This window comes from Arachis ipaensis, chromosome B1 (assembly GCF_059453495.1).
Source record: "Arachis ipaensis isolate K30076 ecotype BB chromosome B1, ASM5945349v1, whole genome shotgun sequence".
NCBI classification, from domain to species: domain Eukaryota; kingdom Viridiplantae; phylum Streptophyta; class Magnoliopsida; order Fabales; family Fabaceae; genus Arachis; species Arachis ipaensis.
Genome location: NC_142436.1, coordinates 49,014,616 through 49,032,692, shown reverse-complemented (window position 1 = coordinate 49,032,692; position 18,077 = coordinate 49,014,616). Strand labels below are relative to the sequence as shown.

At 34.0% G+C, this 18,077-nt stretch overlaps 1 pseudogene; it reads left to right on the top strand.

Moving 5' to 3' along the window:
* The first annotated feature begins 11,285 nt into the window (after window positions 1-11,285).
* LOC107606517 (uncharacterized) lies at window positions 11,286-14,016 on the top strand (annotated as a pseudogene).
* Window positions 14,017-18,077: the final 4,061 nt, after the last annotated feature.

Here is an 18,077-nt window from a genome sequence, read left to right as displayed (position 1 = left end):
ACTCATGGCTTTCTTCTTACGAACGGACGAAAGTCTTCCTTAAGCCTTCCATCTCCATAAATGTCATGCTTGACTTTGTTTTTAACTGATCTTTTACATCTTGTGAATATTGCCATTGATCTTGGTTTGTCCTCTTTTGTGAATCTCATTCTTATATGAGTAAGTTTGATTCATTTCAAAATAGTGCATCATTTATCCTCTCATTGTCTCTACCAGAGTTTTTAGTCAAAGACTTATCCTTGAGAGATTACTAATGATTGAGTTGTCTTTTCTATGACTTTTGTATTCTTTAGGATCAATTAAAAGCTTATTTGATGTCTCATGCCTAGTGGATCTTGTTTAAACTACTTTGATTTGAGATCTTTTCTTGTATGGCTTGACTCCTTTTCAAGTACATCCTAATTTTCTTGAATATTATTGCGAGATGGTGATTTCAAGTATACTTTTGGAGACTTGTTTTGAATTTTATAAAGCAGATTGAATTCTCTTTGAATAAGTTCTAAATTGAACTTATTTTTCAGTTGCTTGGTTATAATTGAAACCATTGTTCAATTTTTGACAAAATTGTTTTAGAGTTGACATGCGCTATTTTAAATGAGGTTTTGAAAGGTTTCCTTGTTTAATGGAAACCTGTTTGTTTGTAACGCACCATTTGTCTCCTTACCAGATTGTAAGCAAAAAAAAAATTTTACCTCGGAATTTATTTCTTTTCTAAAGAGAGTTTAACCTCCTCTTTTGTCCTCGCTATAAATGTTATACACGCTTGTTTGAATATGGGTTTTGGGAATTTTTGAACAAGCATTTGATTTCTCTTCCGAGTTTTATGAATTACCTTTGGTTAAGTTGTGCACCTAATTATCTTTCTAAAATATTTGAGGAAATATTTTAGCTCTTAGCCAAACTTGTGTGCATTTTGTTTTTAAAACTCTACATGATCTACTTCAACATGAAAGCGTATTAAAAGCAAAGCCACATTTATGCTTTTGTTACTCTTTTGACAGATGTTGTTACTTAACTTCTCTTTCAGACTGCGAAGTAGTTTTTCTGCAAGTTTTCGATTCTTTTAAGAGCAATGTATTCGAAAGTATTTTAATTATGCTCTTGAGTTCTGTGAGCCTTGTCTTGGGTTTGAAATATTCTCTTCTGTAAACCTCATACTTCTTCGACCCAATTTGAATTTGGTTCAAATTAATGTGCTGATTCTTCCTATTGATCCTATTGAATTTCCTTGATCCAAGGGTTATCTTGAAGTTGTCAATTGAATTGAGTCTATCAAACTTCATTGCTCGAGTGTCCTTGTTTATTTGGAATTGGATACATTCTCTCAAATCTTTGAGTACTATCCTTGACATTTGACTCTCCTTTTTAAATCTTGTATCCTTCTGAGTAGGCTCGAGAATTGTTTTGATATCACGTGCGACTTATAGACGTAGTAACGCGATATGTTAGTTCTTTAAGACGTGATGTGTATACGGAAGTTGAAGCGGTAGGTGTGCAACGTATGAGTTGTGGGCGTTTTGTTCCTTGCGAACGGGTTTGTGGTTGTCAGGCTTGTGATCAAATTTGGGGTTTGTAAAGTGCTTGATGGAGTTGGAAAGTTGAAACTTTGAGGTTGATATGAGATTAGTGTGCGGAGGTTGAGCACATCGTTTTAACTCCATCCTGTTTGATAGCCTTTGATGCCTTGCCCTTCTATCACATGATTGACCCATGTTATCTTTTGCATTGAGCCTACCTTGTAACGTTTGCTTTGCAATCACACTCCTACCTTTACATCCTTATGCTTATAACAATCAAAGTATTTGAAAATCGTATATATCATTACATTATGAGATATTTTTGCTTCTTCCGTAAATGTGTTCAAGGGTAAACTGTTATGGAATTTCTTTCATTTTGTGTCAATTTTCGAGGGCGAAAATTTTTATAAGGTGGGTAGGATGTAAGACCCAGAACTTTCGAAAAGTCTTATTATGATCAAGTCTCAAAATCATATGGTTATTTATAGCCTTAATTTCAGAAATTATTTTATTAAAGATAATTAAGGCAAGTTTTGATTTATTGGATTTGAGATAAGCTATGATTATTATCCAATTTTATAATTATTGGATTATTTTCTATATTTGAATTATAAAGTTGATAGTTATAAAATAATAAGTATTTTATATGATTTGGATTGGATAAGTAATATTTTAAATATTAATACTGCTATTTTGGAAAATGAAGAAATTAAGTATATTATTTCTTATTATTTGATTTGGGCATTTTATTGAAAATAATTGTAGAGTTGATGAACAAATAGTATTTTATATATTATTATTATTGGATTAGAATTTATTTCTAATTACTATATTATCCCTATTTTTAAGTGAAATTACTAAAATGCCCCTAACCCTAATTTTTGAAAATGAAACCCTAACCCAGTGACCCGCTAACCGACCCGGTTTCCTTCACTCACACTCAGCAGCAGTAGCTGCTGGCCCTCTACCCTAGACACCCACACGCAGAGGCAAAAAGGAAAAGAAAGGAAGAAACAAACGAAGCAAAAGGAGGGGTTCAAAGAAGAGAAGAGGGGAAACAGAGAGGGGACTCGCGGATAGAGAGAGATGGAATCGCGTCCGCCGTTGACCCACACCCTGCCGTTCCGCGTGACTGTGCCGACGTCGTCGTCAGTTTTCCTTGTCGCCGATGATGGAGAACCAAGAGAGGGGGACGTGTGAAGAGAGGAAGGCGCCGTGTCTGGAGGCTGCCACCGTCGAATCCTCCTTGTCACCGCTGTTCGGATCGAGAACAGGAGAGGAAGGAGGCGCTGTTTGACCGCCGCACCTCGCCGTCGATCGCCTTTGAACCGCGCTGAACCCAGGACTGCGGGCGTGAGGGATGGGATGCAGGAGCCCGACACGAGAAAGAGGGAGCGCGCGTGCTCGCGCGAGGGGAAGGCGACGCTGCTGTCATCGCCGTTGCTAAGCTGCCGTCGCCGTTCCTCCAGAACCGCCACCGCTGGGTCGCTGTGAAGAGGGGTCCGCTGCTGCGACGCCGCTGCTACTGTGGCTGTCGCGGTGTTCATCGTGTCTCTGGTCATCTCCGGCTGTTCTGATGATGTCAAGGGGTTCAGGCCGCCGCCGGTGTCGCTGCCGGAGAAGGGAGCTGCATCTCTGTGATTCTGACCGCCGGGGATGGTTCTGTGACTTCCAGGACCGCCGCCGGAGCTTCTGGCCATTTCTGTCGCTTGAGACCCTGCTGCCGTCACCGGAAAAAGTATGCCGGTAAGGGTTTCGAATTTGATTTTCGTTTCTTATGAGATTCTGGAGTTTTATTGTTGCGGCATGTTGGTTTCAGTCACCGTTGCCAGAGTCGGGTCGCCGCAGCCGCTGGAGGTGGCTGCCGGAGCCACCACCGAACCGGTTCAGAGACCACTGCTATTTCGGTTCAGCCGCTCTTTCTTTAGTTCGGTAAGCGTTTCGATTTGAAAGCCCTTTAGTTATCGTTCTGTTATCATACGCTGAGGTTTGTGGCGTTAATTGCTATAAGATTGAGTTTCGGTTGTTGTATATTGCGATTAGAGTTGTTGAGACTGTTGCGAAAGTGGCTTGGAGCTGAGGTTTTGGTTGCCGCCAGTTCGGTTTGAGACAGAAAGGACTTGATGAGGCATTTGGGTTATGGATTTGCGTTTTGAGGTAGGGGCGCATTCCAAAAACTACAGTTTATTATTGGAATTATTACATATGGATACTGATGTGAGACATGGTGTAATTAGTGATTGTATCTGCCTTATGTATTATTTGATTGACTCGAACGATTATGGATGTTAGCTTGGCTGAATTGTTGTGTGGCTTGTGAAATGTAATGTTTGAAGTTGATTCTTTAAATATTTGAAATGAGTTTAATCCGTTGAGGATTGGTTTGAATTGAGTCAATTATTTGATGATGTGAAAGATAGAATGCTCTTGAAATCCAGCCTGGGTTGCTTTAATTGCTCTGGTTTTGATAAATGATTTATTGCGGAACCGATTCTTTAAAGCTTTATAAATGAGTTAAATCGGTTGATATTGAGTTGATTTTTGAAATGGTTTCCTTGAGGTATGCCATTGAGGCGACTGTTGGATTTAGCTTGCTTTTGAATTGATTTCTGGTTTTGAGCTGTTGAAAAAGAATGAGAAACAGTTTAGTTGGGACCCGAACCGGGTGGCAAAAGTCCAAGTTTTAGGGGAGGTGCTGCCGAAATTTCTATAAAATCCGAGTCTTTATTGAAATGTTGTCTGGAAAATGATGAGTTAAAGACTTCTGCTATTTTATTTGAATTATCAAGAAAAGGATGATTCATGCTTTCGAAATGAGTTAGTAAAGAGGAAATTGTGATTTAGTCTTGCTTCTTAAGAAAGGCATTGTATATCTTTCAAGAGAAAGTTATTTAGATGAAACTTGTGTTTTAAAGCTGTTTGAATGCGAAAAGGGTTTATGCCTTTGAATTTGACTTGGGGGTTTCAATTAAAGAAGTTTCAATGATTTTGAAAGAACCTGAATGTCTATTGACAAGTTTTATTTTGAAATGTTTTGAGAAAGGTTTTAAGTACTCTTTGAACTCTGAACTTTTGCAAGACTAAAATAATTTTGAACAGTTGAAACGCTTTAGAATTTATCATGGGGGTTGAAGCTGGTTTTGCCTAAGTAAAGGAAACGGCTTTGAAAGAAGTAAATGATTACGTGACTCGGTTTGGCTTAGATCCTATTTTATTACTCAAATCGGAAAGCCAAGGTTTTAATGATTTTAAATGAATTTGGCGAAATGAGTTATGCTATTCTCCCCTAAAGACTTGAGACTCTGTCGAGAAACTTTGTTATAAAATCCCATTGTGGGATGGGTGATTTTGAATGTTCCCAAAATGAATCTTTAACTTTCCATGGTTTTGGAAGTTTTGGAAAGAGAATGCCGAGAGTGGCTTTGTTTTAAAAAGGGAACTCACTTTGAGTAAATTTGGCTTATGAGCCTGAGATGATTTGAGAAATGAGATCTTTAAAGCCAAGGTTAAAAAGAGTTGAAATTTGATTTCAAAGTGAAATGGCTTGAGAAAAGTGATTTATGGCTTAAATGCCGGTTTTATGAATTTGATGATGTTGAATGGTGGAAGTGTTGCTTTGTTGTGAGCCGGAATGGCCGTGTATGCTATTGAACTATGGCTGATTGCCGAATGAGTTGTGAGCCGTATGGCTGATTATGAATTATGAACTTAAGCCGAAGGGCTGTATTTATTGATAAATTGGCTGGTTCTGGATTGAACCGTGAGCCGGATGGCTGAGATGGATGGTGATCCATGGTTGAGTATAAATGCATGTATGCAATCGAATGAATTGTGAATTTAAGACGGATGGTTGAGATGAATGTTGTATGCGAGTATGCTTGTGTTTTCTCTCTGGTTGTAAGGGTGACAGGGCACTGATACCCTCTAATGGCGACAGGGCGCAGATACCCTCTAATGGCGACAGGGCGCAGATACCCTCTAATGATAATAAAGCGCAACAGAGAGACTGTGTCCGGGTTAGCTACCGGACACGTCGGGTTGGCTTGGTAACCGACAGATGATATCATCAGCCACTAGGGACAGGCATGCATCATATGCATTTATGTGACATTGTTTGGGTGTGTATATTATACTTGGTTTGCCTATGTGACTAATTGCTAATTGTTCTACTTGCAATAACTGTTTGTTTGTGCTTGCTTCCTTCTATTTGTATTTGCTACTGGGACTCTGTTGGACTGTGGTGATTGGTTGCTGGTTGGATTGTTTGGGCCTAGGGCCGTGGTTGGAATGAGGTGAACTGATGGTTGATTTCACTTTTGTGTTTCTGGTTTGGAATAAAATTATGAAAAGCTATTTTGGTTCCGCATAGATAAACCGTTTTGAAAGGCTTTTGAGTTTTTGAGAATTGAACCGTTCTTCTTTCCGAAAAGATTTCCGACTTTACTTTCATTGTAAACCGTTGTTTTTGAAAGGAGGCATAAGATGGTTATGAATCACTGGTGCGGTTATCTTCATGTATCCTATTACAGTAATTCCCAAAAACCCTCTACTGAGAACCCTTTCGAGGATGATGTTCTCACCCCCCTACATTTTTCCCCTTTCAGGATATGGGCGCAGAAGTTACGAAGAGCTTATTAATTGTTGTTGTGATGCTCTATATTGTTTTAGTTATGGTTTACTGCATGGTTTACTGCACCCTCGCCTTTATCTTGATATAATCTGTAAGAGGGATAGGAATTGTATTGTATTATGTTTGTAATATTATTTATATACATTTATGTATATATATGGATGTACTCTTTATGAGTTTTTGTAAGTTGTATGGTATTTATGGATGTACGTTATCGAACGAAAGTATCTTTGGGAGTGGTATTGCGGTTTAAAGTTTTAAACAGGCTCATATTTTAGTATTAATTAATATAAGTGTCGTCGTAATGTCCGAACTATCAGAGTCGCGCAGCCGGAAGTGCGAGCTTTGGTAGTTAGGGTGTTACAGTGCATGGCACACTCTTGCAACACAGAAGGAAAACAACAACAACATCTATTTCATCATAAATCACTCCAAGGATATAGTGCCTGGAACACTATCATTCCAAGGATATAATCCCTGGCACACTATCCACATCCAACAAGTCCATCTACCTCAAAGCATCACCAGTCATCACAATTTCTCATCTCAAATCACTTTCAATTATCAATTCTCAACATTTCAAGCATATAGTGCTTGGCACACTTTCCACCTTCAACAAAATCATCATTCCTTTTTGAGTCCTCAACTCATCATAACCATCATCATTTCCATTAACATCCTTAAACATTCATATTTCTCAAGTTCATCATAAGCAATTCCATTTCTCAGAAATCTCTTCAACCGTATATTTGTAATTTCACATTCACCAGTTCAACTAGAAATTACACATATCTTACAAACCTGGTCACCGGCTCTAAGCTCATAACAAAAAATACCCTTTTATCACTTTATTATTTTCCCCCTTGAATTCAAGGACCTAAAACTGGCAAATAAGTTTTAAACAAGTGTTACGGAAGTTTTGCAAGCTTGCTAGGAAGGTAAAAAAGTTAAAAACAAGGTTTTAGTTGAAAAACAGGGCATGTGCGTACACACAAGGGTGTGCGTGCACACGCCCAGAAAAATTTTCAAATGTGTCGTACGCATAGAGGTGTGCGTACACACAGGTAGTAAAATTTTCAACTCTGTTCATCCGCACGAGGCATTTGAACGCCTTCAACAGAGTGCACCTTCCAACGTGTGCGTGCGCACAGGTTGCAAATCTTCGTTGGGTGTGTGTGCGCACAGGTCGTGCTAGCGCTCTCAACAGCAAGCCTTTCCCTGTGTGTAAGTGCGCACAAGGCTGTGCGTGCGCACAGGTTCAAAAACTCACAGGGGTGTGCATGCATACACAAACCAGAAATCACAAATTCTGCAGCATTCACAGAATTCAGATTTCAACACCAAACTTTGAATGATCATAACTTCCTCTACAAAAGTCCATTTCCTACAAACTTTATATCCACTTAAAGATTTTTCAATGAACTTTAATTTAAAACAAATTCCAACAAATCTTGAAAACTAAGGCTCAAGTTATGATCCATCAAAGTTCATCAAAAATCAATTTTTACCAAAAACACTAAAACTCAATATTGCCACAACTCTCAATCCAAAATTACTTATTACATATTCAAAACAATCCCAATGTACCTATATCATATTCACATATCCTCCAATTCATTCCACAATCTAAAACTCACATTTTCATCATTTCCATATCCAATTCATCCATCAAATCATTAAGCTCCCAAATATTACACAATAACATTACACCTCAATAATTTCTCATACACAGATCCATCACTTACCACCCATTATTATCATAAAAGTCACCCAACACCAACCTTACACACCATCAATAATCCACCAACCTTAACACAACATCAACCACAAAATTCAAAATCCAAAAGTATCATCAACATATATCATCACACATCACAATCATCAATATCCTTTATTCCAAACCATCACAAACATTTTACATTGCCTTAAATTCTCATAATACTCATTATTCATCAATATAACTAATCACCATCAATACTCATCAACACCAATAATTCCCAACAATCATCATCAACCATAATAATCCAATACAACCAACAATTACATCAATTCACATATAATTATTCATACGCCAATATCATTCAATCCTATCTTAGGGTCAACTAGCCTAAGTGTCCAAAAACATTACATATTGCATAAAGAAAATCGAAACCGTACCTTGGCCGATTCCCAATATGCACAAACACCCAAGGCTTGATTCCAGCAAGATCAACAAGCCTCAAACACCAACACCACTTCCACAACTCACCAACTACCAAGCTATACACATAACATACCAAGAATCAACACTATGGCTAACCAAAATATCAAACCACAAGAGTTTAAAGAGACTTACCTTATTCAACGAGATTAGGAGTAAAATCCAACAATTACCTGCTATTAGAGATCATCTAAACAACCAAAACCACAAACTTACTCAAAAACCAAACCCCAAAAATGCATAAAGTTAGGGAAGGAAACTAGGATATGAGTTTTGAGTTCTTACCAAATTTTCTTAGATAGAAACGAAGAGCTCGGTGAGAGCTTCGCGTGGCCACAAATGGCTCGTCAATCGGAGTTCCGTAACTCACGTTATGGCTCTCGGAAGGTGATGATGAATAGTAACATCACCTCTTCTCCTCTCTTCTCTCAAACCGCGCCTCTCTCTCTTTGGAGGGTAAAAAAGAGCTGAGTTGCTCATTTAACTCACTTATATATGTTGGGTATTGGGCCCAATTTGGGCCCGGTCCAACCCGTTAGCATTTTTGGTCCGTTTTGCCCACTTTGGGCCAAAACCTTTAAGATTAGTGTCCGGTTTTTAATTCTAAATTATTTTTATCCTTTCAAAACAACAAATCAATTTTCAAAATCTTATTTTTTCAAAATACGTGGTACTGGACAAACTAAAGCCAGTACTGCCAGTTTAAGCACCAATACGCATTTTTACAAAAAATTTTCACAAAAGATACATTTTCCAACTTAGAAAAATTCATTGAAATCAAATTTCACCTTTTTATATTCAAATTAAAACTTCTAAATTTTGAATCTATCTTGGGCACTTAAAATTATTATTTTTATTAAAATGGTTTTACAGAAAAATTTCGGTTCTTACACTAATGTTGAATCGTGAGCTTCCAAGGCTTGAATGCAAGCTTAATTGATGTATTTTGATGTGTTTATGATGGTTGGAATGTTGCTCTTTGGTTTGAGAAAGAATTCATCATAAAAATAAACTTTTATGAGTTCTAATACTGTAATGATATAATATTTTTGTTGTTGTACTGTTGGTTTTGAATTAGAATTGAATTTAGTAAATTGGTGATGTTCAAGTTTGAATACATATATTTCACATAGTTCAAGTTATTCTATTCAAATAAGCATATTGCTAAATGTTTGTGAATTTGGTTAAACTTACTTTTATATAGGACAATTTTTTGTTAAACTAATTTTATCTGTGTAATTAAATAATTAATTCTCTATCATTCTAATAGTTTTTAATTTTTTGCATAGTCAGTGCAATTAATTATATTATATTTTCAATATGTTTTAAGAGTGAAAATGACAGTAAATTAAAAAATATATGAGATCATTTTAAATAACTTATGGAAGAGTTTGTATTTGCATATGAACAAAACTATATATGTAGTAATATATATTGCTAAATATTTGTGAATTTGGAATGTGTATTTACCTCTTTTATTTTATTTGATTTTGACGGATAATATATTGATAATGCATGATTAGTGATTCTTGATTATCGATTCTAGTTTTAGTGGATTTAGGGTTGTAGGTTTGAACTGCTGAAAGTGTTTGATATATCGTGATTAGTGATTTTTTATTATTGATTCTAGTTTTAGTGAATTTAGGATTGTAGGTTTGAATTGCTAAAAGTGTTTGATATATCCTAATTATTGATTCTTGATTATTGATTATAGTTTAGTGGATTTAGTAGATTTATGGATGTTGCTTCTTGATTATTGACTGTTGTTCATTGATTGTTGACAATTGGTGTTGTTTAAGTTAATTGTTGATGAATAGAGTTTGTGGCGGATTTCAGTTATAGATGAAACTCTGCTGAAATTTCTAAAAAAATCTCTATATATTATGGTTATTTGCTTCTGAAGTTTTAATTTATATTTCCATATTGGTTTGTTTGTGAATTATTGAGAGGTTTACACCAAACAACAACGTATGTAATCAGGAGATGACCATCGTCATCAAGCTGATGTACAACCATCCATGTTCGAGCTACAAGAAGATCCCCTCTGAGACCAGAGAGTAATGGTTTTAGAAGTGAGCGGTAAAAATCTTAATGTAGTCAAACCTTATTAGCTAGTTTAATCTTCTATTTTGTTTCATACTATATATTTTGATTAACTAATTTTAAAGTTTCTTTATACGGGTGAACTTTATATGGGACAAGGAGTATGGTTCCTTCATCAGGAAGATATACAACCATCAAATAGGTAGGCGGCTGTAATAGATGTTGGAGAAAGTACGTGAGAGGTGCGGCCACCTCACTTCCTGGCTCCGCCCGGAAATCAAGAAGGCTATGTACGTTCACTGGGAGACCGATAAGTGTTTCAGGCATCGGCATCTCACAAACAGAGCTAACAGGACATCGGATAGGTTGTCCAAGTATACCGACGACTCAACGACCTTCATGGAGACTAAGGCCAGACTGGTATGTAGCTTCTCTAATTTTGTTATTAACTTAGTTTTATTCTTTGATATATCATTAGTAGGCATCCTAACATATTGTTTCAATGCAACATATGTAGTCGAAGTTGTTGGATTGCTAGGCGACATTGGCGGAGAACTTCAATTACACCACACTTTGAAGGAGAACAAAGAGATATTTGCTTATCAGCGGTCTACGGATCATTATGTGAATAAACATCTGATCTTGTGATATAAAATTTTCAATTAACTGTACAACTGTCGTCCTAATCATAATAACATGTGTTACACAGGAGTCTTACATGCAGAGACTAGAAGCCGCAACTCAGTAATCTTAGCAAAGTGGGGAGGACGTTAGTGGTTCTGCTACTTCAGTCGTCGATCCTAATGCGGTTTGGCATGAGACTGCCTCAGCGTCATACAAGAACCGCGTATATGGGTTGGGGTTGTTCTTCGCCAACAGCCTCTGCACCTCCACGATGAGGCCATGGTCCACCTCTATCACCAGTCGAGTCGTCGATCCCGAGGAACGCATTGATTTGAGGCTGCAGGTGCAGGAGCTCACCCAGAGCCTTCATGAACAGGCTCAGGAGCTGAACGAGACTCGGGAGAGGTATCAGAAGATCCTCACATGCGTGACGAACACGAATAAGCTCAGGCTAGAGTGAAAGGAGAAACTAGAGTAGCTTCAACAGATGGAGCAGCGGATGGCGATGTATCAGGCCTAGATGCACGTTAGTGGCAGCAGCGCTACTGGTGGCAGTAGTGCTACTGGTGGGACACAGACATCATCGCCTTCTCCGCTGCCTTAGCAGGACCACGGGAATGACGATAACGACGACTACCAGAATCTTTAGTGATTATGGCTTTGTTTTATTGTTTCATTATATTTGATTTATTTGAATTTTAATTTATTTGAACATTTGATATTTAATATTACATAATTGCAGTGGCGGAGCTTCATTCAGACAAGGGGGGCCATGGCCCCCCAAACTTTTTATAAAAAAATTAGTAGTATTTCATCAAAAATAAAAAATAGTTCAATTGGTTTAAATGCTTTATTATAACTTGAAGTATCCAAGTTCAATTCCCATCTCATACATTTATTGTATAATAATTTTTAGTGAGTGGGCCTTTGTTAACTTCACAATACATTAAAATTAAAAGATAAAATCAAATCAAATCAAAAAAATTATCTAACAAAAAAAAATAAGAATAACAAAAATCATCTAATAATCAAATCAAATAAAAGAAGATCATCTAATAAAATAAAAGATATCTAATAATCAAATCAAATAAAAAAATAACTATAAAAACACAAAAGATAACCTTTGCTTAGTGAGTGGGCCTTTGTTAACTTCACAACACATTAAAATTGAAAGATAAAATCAAATCAAATCAAAAAAATTATCTAACAAAAAAAATAAGAATAACAAAAATCATCTAATAATCAAATCAAATAAAAAAAGATCATCTAATAAAATAAAAGATATCTAATAATCAAATCAAATAAAAAAAATAACTATAAAAACACAAAAGATAACCTTTGCTTCTCAAAACACACGCTATGCTAATGCCTTGGCTTCTCTTCTCAAAGGCGTGAAACACGCTACTTTGCTTCTCTTCTCAAAACAGTGAAACACGCACGCTACTGCTTTGCTTTGCTTCTCAAAAAATTAAGTATTTTTTATTTATTTAATTTAATATTATTTTATATTTTATTATTTATTTAATTTAATTTTTTATATGATAAAAATATTATAATATTTAATAAGTATTGATATTATTGTATTTTGATAAATTTATAAAAAAAATTCAATAAATATTATAAATTTTAATATTTATCCTTCTAACTTTTTTTTTACATATTTTACAGAATATATATTCAAATTTTTATACAAAATAATGATGAAAAATAAAAGAATTGATGCATTTTTTAAGAGGAAGGCTAATATTCAAGAAGGGGAACATATAACTTCTACAATATCAACACTTGTAGATAGTTCTTCTACTATAATGAATCACGAAGAAAGTTATTCCTGTGCATCAGTTTTTTTCAAAATTGACTTTCATCGTCAATATCATTTGTTCTTCTAGTAAGCGACATGATGAGTTACATGCTGCCAAGACAGATGAAATTGTCCATTTATTAGAGATTGATGAACTTGAAACTGGTAAAGGGGCAAATCAAATTGGTACTTTGAAACGAGCAGGTGATACTTGATGGAGTTCTCATTTCTCTTCTGTTTGCAGTTTGATAAATATGTATGGTGCAACGTTGACTGTTTTACAAAAGATTATTGTTGATGGATCAACTTATTCTCAGCGTGGTGATGCAGATAGTGCTTACAATACCCTGACCTCATTTGAGTTTGTATTGATCTTGCATTTGATGAAAGATATGATGGGAATAACTGATATTCTTTGTCAAGCTTTACAAAAGCAGTCTCAAGACATAGTTAATGCTGTGCAACTAGTTCATTCTACAAAAACACTTATCCAAAGCATGAGAGATGACAGATGGGAGGAATTATTAAAAAATGTGAAATCATTTTGTGAGCAACATGATATTCTTTTTCCTGATTTAACTGCTTCTTATGTTGCAAGGCAAGGAGCCAAGGACGCTCGCGTCACCAAAAAGATCATATTATAGTTGAGCATTATTTTAGAGTGGAGATATTTTTAGTCACAATTGATAAGCAATTACAAGAGTTAAATAGCAGATTTAATGATCAAGCAATGGATCTACTAAGTCTGAGCTCTACTCTCATGCCTAAGGATGCTTACAAAAATTTTGACATTGCTAAGATTTCTACTCTTGTTGATAGCTACTATCCCGAAGACTTTACTGAACAAGAGAAGATTAATTTGCCTTTTCAGCTTCAGCATTTTATTCTTGATGTTCGTCAGCATCCAGAAATGAAAAATTTGTCAACTATTCATGAACTGTGTAGATGTTTAGCAGAAACAAAAAAGTCAAAAGTGTATTACTTGATTGATAGATTGATTCGTCTGATATTAACTCTTCCAGTTTCTACAGCTACTACAGAGCGATCATTTTCAGCAATGAAAATAATAAAGACAAGGTTAAGAAACAAGATGGATGACGACTTTCTTGCGGATAGTTTGGTTATTTACATTGAGAAAGAAATTGATGAAAAGTTTAGTTCTGACTCAATTATTGAAGATTTTAAGTCATTAAAAACTTGAAGAGTACCATTATAAACTATTTTATATTTTTTATCTGTAGAATTATTTATTTATTATCTTATTAGTAACAAACTTAAAGAATAATTATATTTATAAATTTTATTTTGATATAAATATTATTATTAAATTTTTATGTTAAGTTTCTGGCCCCCAAAATTTTGGTTCAAGCTCCGCCACTGCATAATTGGTTTCTATTATTTATAATTTGAGCACCAATTGTGTGGAAAATAAATTTAAATAAAAAATTAAAATTAAAAAGAAAAAATAAAAAAAAAAGATGCGTCACAATATTTTTTTAAAAAAATGACATTACCATCGGATTTACCGAGGGCATAATCCGACGGTAATAGTGCGAAAAATAGGATATTGTGGCGCCAACGTTATTGTTGAAAAAATCTGCCGATAACCAAATAATTTTTTGAGCAGGTAATTCGTCGCAGAATCCGACAGTAATTACCGTCAGACAAAAAAATTCGACGGTAATTGATTACCGGTGAGATTTATACCTTCAGATTCTTTCCGGCGGTAAATTTATTGGTAATTAACTTACTGTCGAATTTTATTTGTTTTTCGACGATAATTTCAACAATATTTTTCAGCGTTTTTTTTTTTTTTTTTTTTTTTGGTGGTGTTTGTACAAATATTGACAAATTCGATTAAACTAAAGATGATTCTCCCACGTCATTATCCCTATCAACTCAAGTTCTTTGTGATAAGAGATGAGAATCAAAATAGAATGAACAAAAGGAAGAAGTCTCTTTTGTTAAGAAGACCTCATATTGAACCCTCAATTCAAATTCTGTTCTTGACTGTTGTTTTAAATGAGCATATTAACCTCTCTCAAATGGATACATCCATATGAATTGAACTGGCCACAGAGCAGAATCTTGCTTCATATAGCAAAAATATAGGAATGTTCTTTTTCACAATTACGAGATCATTAATACAGAGTGTAATAGCACACAACTCTCTAATGAATTCACTTAACTCGGTGAGTGGTTTCTAAATGTTGGTTGATAATTCTGTAAAAGCAATGGACAACAAAGATTCTATAACCACATGACTATCATGACTTTTTATACTCATTGATTTTTTCTGACTAATATTATATCTATCTAAACTAGAGGCATAACTATTTTAAAAATCTTAATCTTTGCACTCACCAACACACATACTGTCTCTATATAGTAGTTAAAATAAACAGAGTTTTTGAAAAGTATAACTCCTTGTAAGTGTTTGAAATTTGTTTATAAGCTCTTGAAAAAATACTAGTACATTATTATTCGTATTTTACTTTAAATTATCTAATACAAGTTGTATTGAATATGTTAAGTACGTAGTTTCAAAATACTTGAAATTCACTCAGAAATTTACGGAATAAAAAAATGTTATTTTTAGGGAAAAATTTATATTTAACTTTTATATTCGATTCACCCTTTTGAACATATTTTATGTACCAAAAATTAAAAGCCACGTAAGTATTGTTTTGCGTCATGAACCTTTCAAATGATGATAAGACCTAATATAATGGTGCCACTAAATAAATCAGTAACATTCGTATATGTCTTAGCTTGTTTTTCCAACATATTCGCTGCCTTTATTATAACCCCATGCCAGATGCCAGCTGCTAGGGTCCACACGTGGATCGGATCACACGCGGATCGGATCAGATCGGATATAGCCTAAAATTCTATTCGATCTGCAGTGCACTCATTGAATTGGATTGGATACAATATCCGTAATTTTTCAGGACGGATCCGATCCGATCCGATCCGCAAGTATGCGGATCGGATCGGATCGGATATCGGGTATATCCGCATAATTAAAAAAATGTTTTCAAATTCTATTTGGCTGTTTTTACAAAAAAAAAATTCATTTTTTACCTGTTTAAGCATATTTAATTCTAAAATATTATCAATAAAAATTCTCTTGAATAATAAAAAAAATAATAACACAAGATTTAAGTTTAATTATTCTAAGTCGGAGTACAACATAAAAAATAAAAAACAATATATCATAAAATTCATAAAACAACACACTAAAATTCATATCACATTAGGGTTTATTTTCTTAAACTATGCTATTTATATGTGTTGTGCGTATATGCGGATTTGCGGATCGGATCCGTGGATATCACTACCAAATTCGCAATCCGATCCTACCATAGTGCGGATCGGATAATATCCGCAAAATTCGGATCGGATGCAGATAATTACCGCGGATATGCGGATATTATCCGATCCATGTGCAACCCTACCACCTGCCTAGTAAGAGGAATATTATTCGTTTGACATCCTCACATGAAGGCTTGTTACATCTATTATCTATTATATATATATATATAATTTTACGACCAAAATATATCACATGTCACTTTTTTATTACAATTAGAATCAAAGTTTTTTCTCTAAAATTAAGAAATTCTCCTCTCCTTTTTACAACCAAAATGTACCACATGTCACTCTCTCATTGTAATTGAAATTAAATCATTCCTTCCAAAATTAAAGAGTTCTTTCCTCCTTCTTACTAATTTTACAACAAAAATGTGCCATATGTCACTCTCTCATTGCAATTGAAATCAAATTTTTCCCTCCAAAATTAAAGAGTTCTCCCCTCCTCCCTCTTCCTTTTTCTATTTCTCTCATTCCTTCAACCACTCTATCTATTTTATATATCATTATCAATATCAATGACGAATTACTAATTTGACAATCAAAATGTGCAACATGACATTCTTTAATTGCATTAAAATTAAAATTGAAATTGAAATATACATATATTATGTATCATATATTACTATCTAATTTAATAATCAAATGTGTCACATGACACTCTCTTATTAAAATAGAGAGAAAATATTTTTCTCCAAAATTAATATACTTCCTTCTTAAATTTTCTCATCTACCTCTCTCCATTTTTCTATTTCTCTCTACCATTTTCACTCTATATATAATTTATATTTTATATTAGTAATTTGATAAATCAAAATATGTCATCCAATATTTTTTATTACAATTAAAATATAATTTTTTCTTCCAAAATTAACAAATTCTCACTCTCACTCGCATTCTCATTTTTTATCTTTATCTTTCTCTATCTTTTCTCTCATTCTCTATTTTTTCTACCTTGTTCTACAGAAAATAAATTAACAAATAATATAATTCAAATAAAAAATTAGACCTTTTCATATAAAAATAATAACTAAAAATTTTGTTATTTGATTTTTTATCTATAGAGACCTTGATCTTCTTAGCCAGAAATTTTTGTCAACCTACGATTCTTTTTTTGTAAAAGTAATTTGATTTTATAAATCTTTTGTGCCATGCATAATCTATACTATTAGAACAAAGTAGACCGTATTTTTAAGGTCAAAATGTGCCACATGTCACTCCATCATTGCAATTGAAATCAATCTTTCCCTCTAAAATTAAAGAACTCTCCCCTCTTCTCTCTTCCTTTCTCTATCTCTCTGATTCTTTCACTCACTTTATCTCTCTTATATATCATTATCAATGACTAATTACGAATTTGACAATCAAAATATACAACATAACATTCTCTAATTGTATTTAAATTAAATTAAAATTAAAATTAAAATACTAAAATTGGAATATAGCTATATTATATATTATATTTATATATTACTAACTAATTTAATAACTAAAATGTGTCACATGACACTCTCTTATTAAAATTTAGAGAAAATATTTTCCTCTAAAATTAGTGAACATCCTTCTTATATTTTCTTATCTACCTCTCTCTTTTTTTTCTATTTCCTTCTATCCTTCCCACTCTATATATAATTTATAATTCATATTTTATATTAGTAATTTGACAAATCAAAATGTGTCACCAGATATTTTTATTATAATTAAAATAAATTTTTTCTTAGCTTCCAAAATTAACAAACTTCCTCTTTCATTCTTCTTCTTTATCTTTCTCTCTCTTTTTTCTCATTCTCTATTTTTCTCTACCTTTATGTTCTACAAAAAATAAAATTAACAACATAATATAATTTAAATAAAAAATATTATTATATATATTTTTTATTTAATTTTAAA